Genomic DNA, 13,959 nt, shown 5'->3' on the forward strand with positions numbered 1-13,959 from the left:
GGGGCAAATCTAGTAAGGGACAAGCAGCCCAGTGGTGCCTCCAGGTTCAGGGGCATCTGAATACCAGATAGGAGAGATCACTATCATGTCTTGCTTGCAAGTGCCCAGACAACACACCTGGCTGCTGGAGATGGAACGAGGGAGTGGATGAACAGACCCCCAGCCAGGGAATTCCTGATACCCTCTGGCAGCATCGACAAGACTCGGCTCCAAACCTTGTGAAGCAACACTTGCAAGTCACTGATTCCATTTAAAGGCTTCATGCCCTTCTTCTGGCATAGGAGGCCATACAGAATGAGAGAACTGTGGAGCTGGAAGGGACCCTGGGGCTCATCTAGCCCAACCCCCCCGCAACGCAGGAATCTGCAGCTGTCCCGTCCAGGGATTGAACTGGCAGCCTTGGTGCTCTTCCCAAGGGAGCTGAGTTGGCCGGGCTATGATGTCTGGGGAAGATGGGAGTTGTTCAGCGTCATCCGGGAAGCAAGGCAACAGAATTCGTTATCTGCCATTACAGTTTGGGGTGTGTATAGTTTATGCAAAAGTTTCTCTCTCTCACATACAGTAGTTCCAAATCCCATACACAGAGGCAGCACTCCCTGCAACGTTGCGAAAGCTCAGGCCCCAGAGCGGTACCCCATATGCAGAACATCTGCAGCCACTTCAGACTGGCGGCACGACACGGAGGCTGGAATTCAACGCTTCTTCTTCCACGTTCCCACACCAACTGGCAAGCTCCGAAATCAGTACAAAAAGGAAAAAGCGCACAGGCGCACATCGCGATTCGCCTCGGGCTTAAGCCCAAACCGCCGCTATGTGCATTAAAACAAAACCCCCGTCCATTGAATTGAGGCAGGCCATGCCTGCGGAGCCAAGCCATCCCTGTCGCCTTCCCGCACAACTCCGGGGGAAGGGGCCGCACTCTGCCCCGCTCGCCCACTGAAGGGCCTAAGCGCCTCGCGGCCCCCGCCCCACTCACAAAGGGACCAGGCGCGCCCGAGAGCCGCGAAGGAGCCCCGCCGGGAAGCGCCTGGCGAGGAGCCGGGGAGGCGCAGCCAGAGGCGGGGGTCGCCCAGGGGCCCTTCGAAGCCGGGCAGCGAAGAGGGAGAGAGAAAGAAGGAAGGACGGAGAAGGCTCCGCGGAGGGAGGTTGGGCAAAGCAGCCGCCACGAGACTCTGAAGCGACCTCCGCTCCCCTAAGCGCAGGGCGGTCTCCGCGCGGCTCCTCCGAGTCTCTCTCCGCGGACAAAGCCGCGGCCGGGCGCCCGAGGAGGACAAAGGCGAGGAAGCGGGAGCCCCGGTAGCGCAGCGGGATGGAGAGCGGCTCCTCGGCCGCCCTCGCTTGGGGGAACCTCGGCGTCCGGCGCGCGCCCTCCGCCCGCACGTGCCCCCGCGCCCGCCGCCAAGCCCTCACCTCGGGCGCGCTCTCCTCCGGCCGGAGCCCCGTCGGGGCGCCTGCAAGGCGTGTCTGGCTCCGCGCGGCGGCTCCTTCCCGCGCTCGCTCGTCCCTCGCTGCTCGCTCGGCGCCCGGGCTCGCCTTGCAGGCGCCGCGGGGCGGATCCCGCCGGCGCGCGGGCTGCTGACTCACGGGCCGCGGCTCCGCCCAGCTCCGAGGGGCGCCGCCGCTTTGTGTCTCGGCCCCTCCGCCCTCCGCCGCCGCCGCCTTTGTTGTTTGGGGCGCGCGAGAAGCGCGGCGGCGGCGGCGGCGTCTCGGGCGGACCGTCGGGCAGGAAGGCGCACCGAATCGGGCTGCTTTCCGCGCCCGAGTTCCGCGTGAGCCTCCCTGCCAACGAGCTTCCGCGGTGGCCGAAAAGGAGCCCGGCGGCGCCCACTGCCGGAAGAGCGAGGCCCGCTGCCTTCTATCCGCCGTCGGTGGGAGCTGCGCCACGCGGAGCCCCGGCCGCCCTCGGCGCGCCTCCCAGGCAAGAGGCAGGCGGACCCGGACCCGGCTGGCTGAGATTGGAGAAGAAGCCTCCCCTAGCAAAGTGGAAAGTCAAAAGGATTCTTTTCCCTCCCCAATTACTAAGCTTTGAAAGGAAACCCCCCCCCCCCATGAAAACGTTATTCATTAATAAAACCTCTAACCTAGTTTTCCTTCAACAAATGCCTTGGGTGGTTTTGCAGGAATACATAAGCGCAATTACAAATAAAGATTAGAGATGGAGCAACGTGCCAGCTCTGAAATCTGCCTGCTATGATAAAGGTCAACCGTGGCTTTGAATCCTATTTTTATCAGAGGTTTCTATAAATTTCCCTTAAGGAAAACATCCACTTTGCTGATGTTGCAGCAGATTCTGCCCCTGGTTTTAGATGGGCTCTGTGGGCTTTCCTTCTCATTGCATCTGTGGAGATGGCCTTGTCGAAGGCATTCCCCCAATATATGCTTCATTGCCGCATTACAAAATAAGATTGGCTGGTACATGGAACAAGACATTTGCCATACTTGCTACCCTTCTTACTTGTTTGCACTTTTTTACAATCAAGAAGTTTAAGGCAAGTGATGGGTTCCATTTATGTACTTCATAAATGTGGCAAATTTTGAAAGTCCTGTTCAGGTAAAACATCTGTAGAACTTAAGCACACGGCAATACCTAATTAGAAACAACAGCCTGAGATCTTAGCTGTATCAGATCTTCCTTGTATTTTTATGCTCTGAACTGCCATGAGATCTTTGTACCTCACTTTGAGGTTTTTAAATTCAAATGGTGTATGTATAATTTATAATAAACAAACCACGTTATTTTGCACCAAGTTAACATGAGCTAAGAAAACACCAGTCATTTTACTCTCTGGAGGCCATCCAGGGAGTGGGGAATATTGCCTTGGTCTTCCTGTTTATAACACTAGTACAGTGGTACCTCGGTTTAAGAACAGCCCTGTTTACGAACTATTTGGTTTACAAACTCTGCAAAACAGGAAGTAGTGTTCGAATCTGAACGGTGGAGGGGCACTGGTGGCGGGAGGCCTCAGGGAAAGCGTGCCTCAGTTTAAGAACGGATTTGGTTTAAGAACAGACTTCAGGAACGGATTAAGTTTGTAAATCTGTCTTGTTTTCTTACATTCCTTTCACGCCACAGCACCTGCCGGGTTATGGAACGGTACCTCTTGGGCCAATACACTGGCATGACACTTTAAATGTCATTCACGCACGTGTGTGTGGTGTGACATAACTGAAGAAAGGCCCTGCTCTGCTCCGCCTACCCCAGGTCTCCTGCACGACTTTTCTCTCACACACACACACACACACACACACACACACACACAAAAGGGTGCTTAAGATGCTTACCAAAGAGATGATGCCTGGATATTTTATGTGAGTGGGTGGTGCACAGAAATACTTTTATGAAGGATAAATAAAATAAAAACCCTGGGGACACTGTCACTCCCTGCAGAAGGGCACAGGAGCAACTACGCTGGCCGTTCCAGGTGGAAGCCTCTTGGTGCCTGCTGCTGCTCCTGCATCATGGGATGGCCTCTTGCAGGGTCTGCACACACCAGGTGCCACTTTGCTCTCCAACAGGTGTAGGAGCTAAGGGAGGTGCAGGAAGAGCAACAAGGGATGGTAACAAGGTACTTTTAAAGCACATTCTTCCCATCAATGGATTCTGGGCATAGTCCTTCGTTAAGGGTTGCTCAGAAGTGTAGCTCTGTGAAGGGCAAACTACAGTACCCAGAATTCTTTGAGGGAAGGAATGTGCTTTAGTGTGTACACAGCTCTAGTCTCTGGACTTGTAGGTGTTGAAAGGGAACCCTGGAACATTATTTCGCAGGCCGTTCCTTGTCTGCCTCCTCCATGAGAGGTCCAGAAGGCAGCATCACAAGAAAGGGCCTTTTCAGCGGTGGCTTCCTGTTTGTCAGATGCTCTCCCTGGGGAGGCATGCCTGGTGCTTCCATTGTCCACCTTTAGGCACCAGGCAAAAATGTTCCCCTTAAAGCAGGTCTTGGGCTGATTATCATCCAATGTCCTTTTAAATGTGTTTGTGTGACAGGGGGCGGTTATTGGTTTGCTTTGTTTTTGTTCTTGTTTTTATTATGTTTTTTGTACTTTTATTTTGTATTTTTATGGTCTCATGTGAATTGTCATGTGAAGAACAGTATACAAATTTTAATGAAAATTATTATTACTTTATCTGGGATTTTTCATTTGTTCCTCAGATGATAGATGTGTTAGAAATCCTAAATTCCTGGTGTCCCTTTCATATTAGCTTCATTCCAAATGCTCTTGCCCAGACGTCTTGCTCTCTCCCCTTGTGTGTCCCCAGTTAGTGCTCCGTACAAAGGCAGACACCTTTCGAGAAGACCTGCCTGGTGCTGCCTTTAAATTATCTGTAGCTCAGCTACCGACTGCCCATTTCACAGCTGAGGATTGTGGTGAATTATGTCTCTTCAGTCTAAAAGCATCAGCTCCTTTGCTGCTACACCCTCATTATAAAACCTGATCTAATCCTGCATGCCTCCTGCAATTATCTAAGATTACAATTGAAAACATGGCCTCCCCCGTGAGCATGAAGAAGATAAAGTACTCCTAAGTATGGTAAACATGAATGCTCAGGAGTAAGACCAAGATTGCATGTGTTGTCCAGCAGAACAATGCATCATTACCATTCCAATTAATGTAATCTTACTGTGTCGTGGCAGGAATCTTTTTTTCTGTGCTTACATTAGTGCTGAACATAACTAACAATTCCTGCTGCCAAGAACTGCGCATTCAGAAAATACATCAATAACCGTGATGTCAATGGAAGGAAATGCACTTAGGTAGATTTCTCTGATTCATAACTTCCAAGGGTGAGATAAAAAAAGAGCATACTTTCCAAAAGGAAGAAATAAAAGTTGCTTGACATGGTATAAAAATTATAACAAATGTGTTTCATTTATAAGGGCAGGGTGCATCGTGGGTGGTAGAAAGTGATAGCCTCTTTGACATCACTGCACTTTCACTGCACTGGAATTTATAGAAAATATTGGATGTCAAGAAGAGATGAAAGTATATCATTTGACAGAGAGAGTGCATTGGACCGGCTGATTACTCGGTCACTGAAAAAGAGGGTGAACAAGTTCGTTTTCTAAAGCCTTCCTCTATAGCACCAAGAAAGTCAGCAACACTAATGGGATTTCAAGGCATCCTTACAGCCTCATTTCCATTTGCAGCTCTTTGTAGGAATGCTCAAGGATTTTGTTGGGTTCACATTTTGTAAGCAAACTCACACTGCTGGAGACCACAGGAGGGGACGGCGCTCTTGCCCTGGGGTCCTGCGTATCGGCTTCCCACAGGACTATGGCTGGCCACTGTGAGAACAGCAAGGCATACCAAGTGGGCCAGTGGCCTCATCCAGCAGACCCTTCTTATGCTCCCATGCTAATTTGTGGAATTGAACTCTGTTACTGTTTTTGGTTCTCAGCTCAAAAAGCAAAGGAAAAATGTGTATTTTAGGGTAAAATGCATTCAGAAATGTGTGATACATTCAAAGACAATGTGCAATAAAAATAAACTGCAGACTGAAGAAGAAATGGGATGGAATTGACTTATGAACAGATGCAAAACTGACATGGACCAGAAACAGAACAATCCATCCATTCTGTTTATGACCAGATAACATCAACTAGGAACAAATAAAATATTTTACATACTCTAATCATCGTCAGCATCAACAACATCATCATACATGATTCTTTCAACCATGTACACTGATTACTAGTAGTTTTCTGAAGCATAGTTAAGCTTCTTAAATCCATTTCCATTAGCAAGAAATGCAAAGGGAGTTTGTGTCTTCTGAGAGAGTTAATTGCCTCTGGCAAAAATCACCCAACAAACAAACCACACTGCCATTAGCACAAAGTTTTATGAGAATTTAATTGCATGATGTGCTGAAATGGTGAGATATTGCAGACATCAGTGTAAATGTATAACTGAAAGTATTCATGAAGGTTTGCAGCAATATACATGGCAAACCTTGGCAGACATTTTAGGTCCGTTTTAGTTTGATGAACCTTTCCTCTGAATTCTGCTATGCATTTATCCCATTTATATTCTTTATTTATATTCTATATTCATTTATATTTGGTGTATATAAGAGACAATTGTAAAACCTTAAAGACACTGGTAGGGTTAGAATAACTCTAACAGCATATGACAAAACAGTAACAAATAGAATACGCGATGTTAAAAAATATATGATACTTACCGAAGGGATGGAGGGATGAAGCTTGGCAGAGCTAAATGTATATGTGGGATGTATAGATGCATAATGAGTGTATGTTTAATGAAAATTAATAAAAATTTATTGATTATATTCTTTTCTCTCAGGGGCACATCCTGTGCTCTCTCTCCCAGCAACCCTGTGAGGCGGGTAGACAGAGAGAGAGTGACTTGCAATGGACTCAGCCATCCAAAGCCTGCTCTCCGCATTGGAGCATGCTTGCATCAGGCCCGGGTTCATTCCCCACAAAAGAATTAGAGGAAAGAAATCCTCAAACGATGGTCCCCAATCACTGGTGGCCTGTAAGCTCCATCTGGATAGTCCTTGAAAAAGGTGTGGAACAGTCAAGAATATCTTTGCATGGCCCTGTACTTATTCCCCTCGCCAGTCACCAGAGATTTAGGTGATTTTGACCAGGGTCAGATTTTTCAAATAGGTTAACAGGCCATAGACTAAGAGATTTGTCTGCAAAGGCCAATCTGTTCTTTCTAACTTACGGCTTTTTTTACATATGAAGTAACAGTCAACATTGTCTATGCTTGCCTCCTTTAATGATGAAAGTCAGGCACAGGGCTATGAAAAGCTCTGGAGAGATCAGCCTTTTGGCCACAGTGGAAAACTTTGCTTTCATGAGAGTAATATATAAACCTCAGTTAATCACAAAGAGAAATGGAAACAAAAAGCTTCCTGCTTGCGTTTCCTGGACGGCCTGTGGTCACTGAAATCATTTGCTCTGCGCAGGCGCTGCATAATGGCGGGGGGGGGTGGGACTAGCCATAAATTAATGCAGCTTACAAAAGAAGCCCACTTGTGGCGGGATTGTGATGAAACTCAAACTCAAGTTAAAATGCCTCTATGGTAACCTAATACACTGATTTTCAAACCGTGTTTGACAGCCCAGGTGTTACTCAGGGGTTTCTCAACTGGGAGATAACTAACTGTCAAACTCCTCTGAAAAGCAGCCTGCTCACAATATCACACCTCTTTTCCCCCTGTGGTGTGCAGCACAGGAGATTGCTGGGTGTCTTTCTGCTTAAGCAGGGTAGCAGCCTTATCCCAGAAGCCAGGCAGCTACATCCCCCACAAACTGAGAAGACCCCCTGCAACTGCCTGGCGGTCTGTGGCAGCCATGTGGAGGGGAGCTCTTTGGACCACAACTCTCGGTGAGCTTCCCTGGAAGGAAAAGATTTGAAAAGCACTCAAGTCATACCCTTGTTTACACGTTCTTGGCAAAATGGTCCTTTAAGGGGGTTTATAATACTAAATATATACAGGGCTTTTTTTCCAGCCAGAACTCACTGGAACTCAGAGAACAAGGGCGTGTTCTAGTACCTCTTTTTCTAGAAAAATAGCACTAAATATTTTACACACACACACACACACACACACACACATATATATATACATATAATGGGGGAGGACAATGGCTAAACTTGGAGTTGAAAATATTTGTGCACCATGTGCACACGATAAGGCGTTGTTTTTTTTAATGTTTTGTCTCAGAAAATGTTTCTGCTTTCTTGTAAAGAAACCTTTAAAGGGCTTCCCAGTGCCCACAGCATAGGAAGAAGACCCGCAGCCAGGGACCCAGAGGGCCCTCATCTACGTGCGCTTACGCCACTGATAATTCAGACCCTACTTCCACACAGCGGTTTCTTGTGGACTCGTGTTTCTCCTATCTGCATTTTTTTCACATCACCATCATCCTCATCAAAATATCACACACTCCCAATTCAAATTCACCATTTCTGCTGTGAATATTTTTTAATCTATAGAAAAATAGATTCTGCTGTTTTATAATCTATAGAATTTTCCAGTAAATTTTCCAGTAAAGCTGGATTAAATGGGAAAATAAAATGAGACAGCATTTTATTGATGGTGCTGTGCACAAAATTTGCATGCATGAGCAGCACTGAGTCCCGAATGTACTGTTATGTGCAAACACCCTATATGAGTGGGGAGGTCTCAATGTGCATCAGTGTACATGGACTAGCCATTTATTTGAAATTTTGTTGGAGATATCCTTCTGGACCCCTTCCCCAGTTTCAATTTGGGATCAAGAAGAAAATTGGTTCAGTTTGTTTTCAAAGGTAAACTTAACCAATTCATACTTTCTGAATCAGTGTGCAACCCAAAACACAGCCATTCTTTTTATATTCACATTTCTCTTAATTTTGGCAATATATCTCCCCAACCCAGTAATATGCACAAAAATGCATATACTAAAGTACACCTAAAAATGCATATATTAGGGGAAATCACATTGCAAAAATGTGTTATCTTAGGAAAAAGTGCATTAGAAATGTGTATTAGGTGAAATTAGCATTTAAATGCTGTTGAATTTTCAGTAAGACTTTAAAAAAAATCACAAATGGATGCGGAAATGTGGAGAACTGACCTTAAGATTAGAAAAATTAGAAACTGAGAAAGAAACCGTCAGATTCGCCCATTGCTAATCCCAGTACAGATCCTTGGGGGAACCCACTGATTTCCCTGTATTGTGAAAACTGTCCCTTTATTCCTGCTCTCTGCTTCCTCTTTAACCAGTGACTGATCCTTAAGAGAACCTGTCCTCTTATCCCAGAACTGCTGAGTTGACTCAGAAGCCCTGGATGAGGAATTTTTTGAAAGTCCAAGAATGTTGATCTGAGAAACAGCCACAAAACACGAGTTTGCTGGCAAACTACAGCGCATCTGAAAAGATGTTTTTGCTCTACTGTCTATTTTTGGACATGCAAAAAAAGGGGATTGAATAAGGCCTGGAATAAAACTGGTGCAGAGTGGTCAAAACATTTGGCCCAGTTCACCCTCCAAATATCTGCAGCCACTGCTTATGAAGGCCAGCAACATCAACCCTACCATGTGAGAATCCCTTTCAGACAACCACAGCGCCTGGAGAGAGACAGGTTGTGCATCCATAGCTGTGACCAGAGGAAGAGTGACTGCCGGAGGAGAGCTGAGAGGAGAAACACCCTGGTGCATCTGCAGCAGCACAAAGGGGCGCCTTCATCTGCCCCAGCTGCAACAAAACATGTCTCTCCCCTGTGGGTCTCTCCAGCCACAGCAAGCACTATAACTCTCCAGCAGTTTGCCTTCACCCCCAAAGGCACACTCCTCCACCGTCTCCCAAGACACATGGATGCCAACAAGTCACTCCTTAGCATATGCATATGCCTGCACACATGTTGGGAAACACCACTGTGAAACAGACGGTGCTCTCTTGCAATCGGTAGCCATGCCCAGTACTGTGGGGGTGCTTCTTCCAACTGGAGTGAATAGACAACCAGTGTGGTGATGGCTGTTTTGGCTGCAGCCCACTGCACACCAATAATGCCTCATCGTGACCGCAGTATGCATGCACATGGATAAAGGTCTCTATGAACGGGTCGTGATCTGGGATATAGGTGCCTCACGGACCACACGTATCATAAGCAAACACCTAAAAATAGCTACACTGTAAATCTACTGATGTGGTTCCAATTGCAGGAAACAGGATGTAGCACTCAGGTTTGGGAATTTGGGAGGGTCTCGGATCATGGGAATGTGCTGAAATGGAGGGGGAAAGAGGGAGAGGAGAAAGGGTGGAGGCGGAGGCAGTTTGTACATCTGCAGCAGCAGGAGGTGGAGAAGGAGGAGGAGGGTCACCCAGAGGGCTGTAGCAACTCCAGCTTTGCAACAAAGGTGCCAGGGTTTTGGGGACACGTGGGAAGAGAAGAAAACAGAGGGCTAAATATTAGTGAAACAGAGAAGTAAAAACATTGTGGAATAATATCTGAGACAGGCTCCCACAGACTAGTTCCTACTAATTAGAAACAGTTTGAGGAAGGGGCGAGGGGAGGCGAGGGGGGAGCCCTGCCTGAATGAAGTCCTGCACATGGAAATATGCCCACAAGGGACAGGGAGAAACAGGATTCATGTGCTCAAGATGGGATGTAGGGTTGCTTATCCTTTCTTTCTTTCTTTCTTTCTTTCTTTCTTTCTTTCACAGAGCAAAAGCCAATGTCTGCTGGGCCCAGAAGTGTAACCAGCGTGTTAAGGGCACAGTGAAACACAACAGGCCGTGTGGCGTGCGAAAGAGAGAAACGGAGCATTAAGGGGTTCTGAACAACTTGGGAGGGGAGAGAATCATTTCCATCAGGAAACCATTCCAAAGCACAGGGGTCTCAAAACAGCAGATTCCGGCCGCTTGATCTCTGCAGAATGATGTGAGCTTGCCAAAGGGAGCAGCTGCTCGACTGCTGTGGGATTTGGTGTCAGTGCAGCCACAGACTTAAATTGCCACCAACAGCTCTGCAGGAGTCGGAGGCACGAGCAAAGAGCATTTCACCTGATCCTATAAACTGGCCTGACTCTGCAGCCCAAACCATTGGTTGCTCAGGGACGGCCTAGCCTGAGGTGCTACCATCTCCTGGTACTTCAGACTCCCAGCTCACACCTGCCGTCTCACAACTTGATTTATTTCACATACTGGATTCCAGGTCTTGACTGTGATTGGAGTTTCACCGTGATATCTCTCTCTCTCTCTCTCTCTCTCTCTCTCTCTCTCTCTCTCTCTCAGCATCTGTGGCCTTGGTGTTAAATTAGGAACATACTCAAATACGAAGGAGTATTCATTCAACCTCTGCCATTTCCATATTCACTGAGAACGAACAGGGTGGTTGCAGAATGTATACAGAGGCTGGTTGCATTCAAGGTTAATTAAAAGTAACAAGAGTTCAGTGCATCATTTCTACTTGCACCAACCCAGGTTCAAAGAGTCTTTCTTTCTGCTATTTAATGCTCCTGGCATTGCACAGACAGAAAAAGTGCTTTCCCCACCTCAAGCACAAACACATACACCGTCTGATGGAGGAGAGACGGCGTAAGAAGATGACCTTAACAAATGGACAGCTTTGTACAGGAGCGCATTGTTGTGGGATAATAATGCGTATGTAGCACTTAGGGAAAAGTGCTGTATAAATACCATTATTTCTATTTGATTGTGGTTTTATTTGACTTGCATTCAGAGTGCTGGAAAACAAATGCAAGGATCCAAAGTATTTAACCGCTCCAGATCCTGAGGGTTACAGTGCTCTGGGGTTTAAAATGCACCTCTGAAGTTACGGCTGGAAAGTGGGACAGCCGCTCCGTTACAGTTCCCTCTTTGATGAAGAGACTGGACCTTTCCCTCTGGTGGGTAAAGAGCAGGCTGGCATTTGCCCTTCCTGCTTCATTCCGGGGCAGCCATGCACTTGGAGCTTGTTGCTGTTTACCAGAGCCAATGGCCAAACAAGGCCAGGTCCAGGAGGTTTGTGGCCGGTTCTCCTCTCCCTTTTATATTTTTTTTAAAAGAGGGACCAAATGGTATAAGGAGGACTACGGCATGGCAAGAGGGTTTCCCTAAGCCTTTCCCCTGAGCTATTTCCCTGCCCCCTGCCCACCAACTTCTATTTGCCCCATCAGGGAATGCATTCAGAGCTCAGGTGGCCTGGCTCTCACTGAGAGAACACAAGGAGAACTCAACCCCCATGTACGTCAAGGCTATTTTTAAAAAGAAATGCACAGTGGAAAGCTAAACTATTAAAATTGCTGCTGTGCAATGTGTGGTTGGCCACCAACTCAGCAGGCTATGAAAGGTAGTTTGTCCACCTTGAGTCCCCATCCTGCACTCAGTTCTCACCTGTGGCTCCTGGAGGCTGTCAGCATGAGACAGCGGCTGCGCAAGGGGAATGACTTCGACTGGCTGAGGGGAGCCGATGGGTATCAAACTCTTGGTGCAGAGCCAAATTTAGGGCAGCATGACAGGTCGCCCCTTCCCCCCAGGTTACTAAACTGTGGTTTGTTCAGATTCTGGTTATCCGTGAATCCTGCCCAGCTGGAGGATATAACACTACGCCATGGTTTAATAAATGTTCAACAGCCACAGGGTGTGAAAAGTCAACCACTGTATCCTATTCTCTAGGATTGCATTAGACATACAAAAATAAAATTAGCAAATGGTAATGAAGAAGTGAGAGGAGGCACACATATGAAAGATATTTCAGTGACTATGCAGATCAAATAAAAGAATCAATTATTTTCTGGGGGACATGACCTCACTGTACTTATGCCCCAGATTATAAATCATTATCAGAGCTACAAAGCTTTTATTGCCTACCTTACACTTCATTAATCAGTTACAGGATGTTCTCTCCAGCAAAGAAGGATAAGATTTTGAGTCATACTTGAAATTTCCAAAGACTTGCCTGGCCACTTAAATTAAAAAGGAGTTTCAGAGTCACATTATAATCCAAAAATCTGCAGAAATGACTATTTAATTTAGGAATCTGAGTAGTTGTGCATAGTCTTCTCCTACACACCACCCCAGGTTGGGCTGCAGTGGGTAGAGCACTGAAATGTCAGGATGAAAGCCATCAATAAAGTTAAGTGCAGTGGTTAGCAATTGCTAAACAAGGATAGGTTGGAACCCAAGACTATTTCCTTCTCGGTGCTGCCAGCAGTAGCCACCAGACATTTCTTGTTGGCCAAGCGCTGTCTTTCTTTGCCCACAGAGCAAGCAGCACCAAGAGCTCCAGCATTTTAGGGTTTGGGTTAGGTTGTGTAGGGGAAACAAATTTAACAAATTTTAAATTTAATGAAATATGTTGACAAACTTCATCAATGCACTGGATCAGAGAAGAGTTTCTAATGTTAAATCTGCATTTACCAACTGACAGTGTAAACCACTTCTCCACTCCCTAGCCCAGCCTGCTGGCCCCTTCTTGGGCTCACACACTTATTGAGGTCCCAATTTCACCACCCAAGTCCTGCTGGGACCCTCTCTGGGGTCATACAGCTTCAACCCCCAAAGCGCCTTCTAGTCCTCTTCAGGATCTGACCATGTCATCTCCATGGGACTCATGACAGGAGCAAACAACATGCCTCACCTAAGGGAAAGGGGCAATGGCTGCCACTTTCAACGGGCCTGGTGGCAAACGTTCAAAAATGATTGTAGGCCTACAAAGCTGATCAACAACCAACACAGCTACTTGACGACACATTCCCATGATTCCGGAGGCATTTGGCAAGTGCAGTTCCATTTTGCACGACGTCCAAAATCCATTTCTCAGGTAAATGTTAGAAGACAGTGCAAATCTCTTGGCTACACTTACCACACAAAGCATTCTCCTCCTCTCTGTCTCAAAATGTGCATTACTTAATCAGCTCTGAAAGCATCTACCACTGCCTGGCATTTGCCCTTCTGTGATCTGGCTCAATATAGCCAGGGACACCAGGCAGCCTCTAAAAATAGCCTTGGGGCAGATTTCATTGAGCCTGGAGCACAAAGACTTCTAAACACTGAGAACCAAATTGTGGCTGGTTCATATGATCATTTTATTATGGCAAAATGTGCTTTATCGGGGCCATTAGCAAGCCTGGAACTTCAAATTGATTTACCATGCACCCAGATCCCGAGCCAATCCATGAGGAACCAGCAACCCTCCATAAGGATTCTAAAGCATTTCCTCGGAAGTTGGCCTCTTTGACTTCAAGGAAACATACTCTGAGGGACCTGTTGATACATGCATATGAATCCCTTGTGGACTGCAGCATCTAGTGATGACTTGTCTGTTGGCAGGAGCCATCACAGTTCAGTCACCAGAGGCGGAATTTTCCTATTGCCCAACACCGACTCAAATACAAAACTTTCCAACAAAGGCAAGTCCATACAGTCTGCTAAAAGTCACTAAGAGACGTGCTGCCAGAAGTTTTCAATTCCATTTTTTATTAACCACTGTTCAGCA

This window comes from Podarcis raffonei, chromosome 10 (assembly GCF_027172205.1).
Source record: "Podarcis raffonei isolate rPodRaf1 chromosome 10, rPodRaf1.pri, whole genome shotgun sequence".
Lineage (NCBI taxonomy): Eukaryota > Metazoa > Chordata > Lepidosauria > Squamata > Lacertidae > Podarcis > Podarcis raffonei.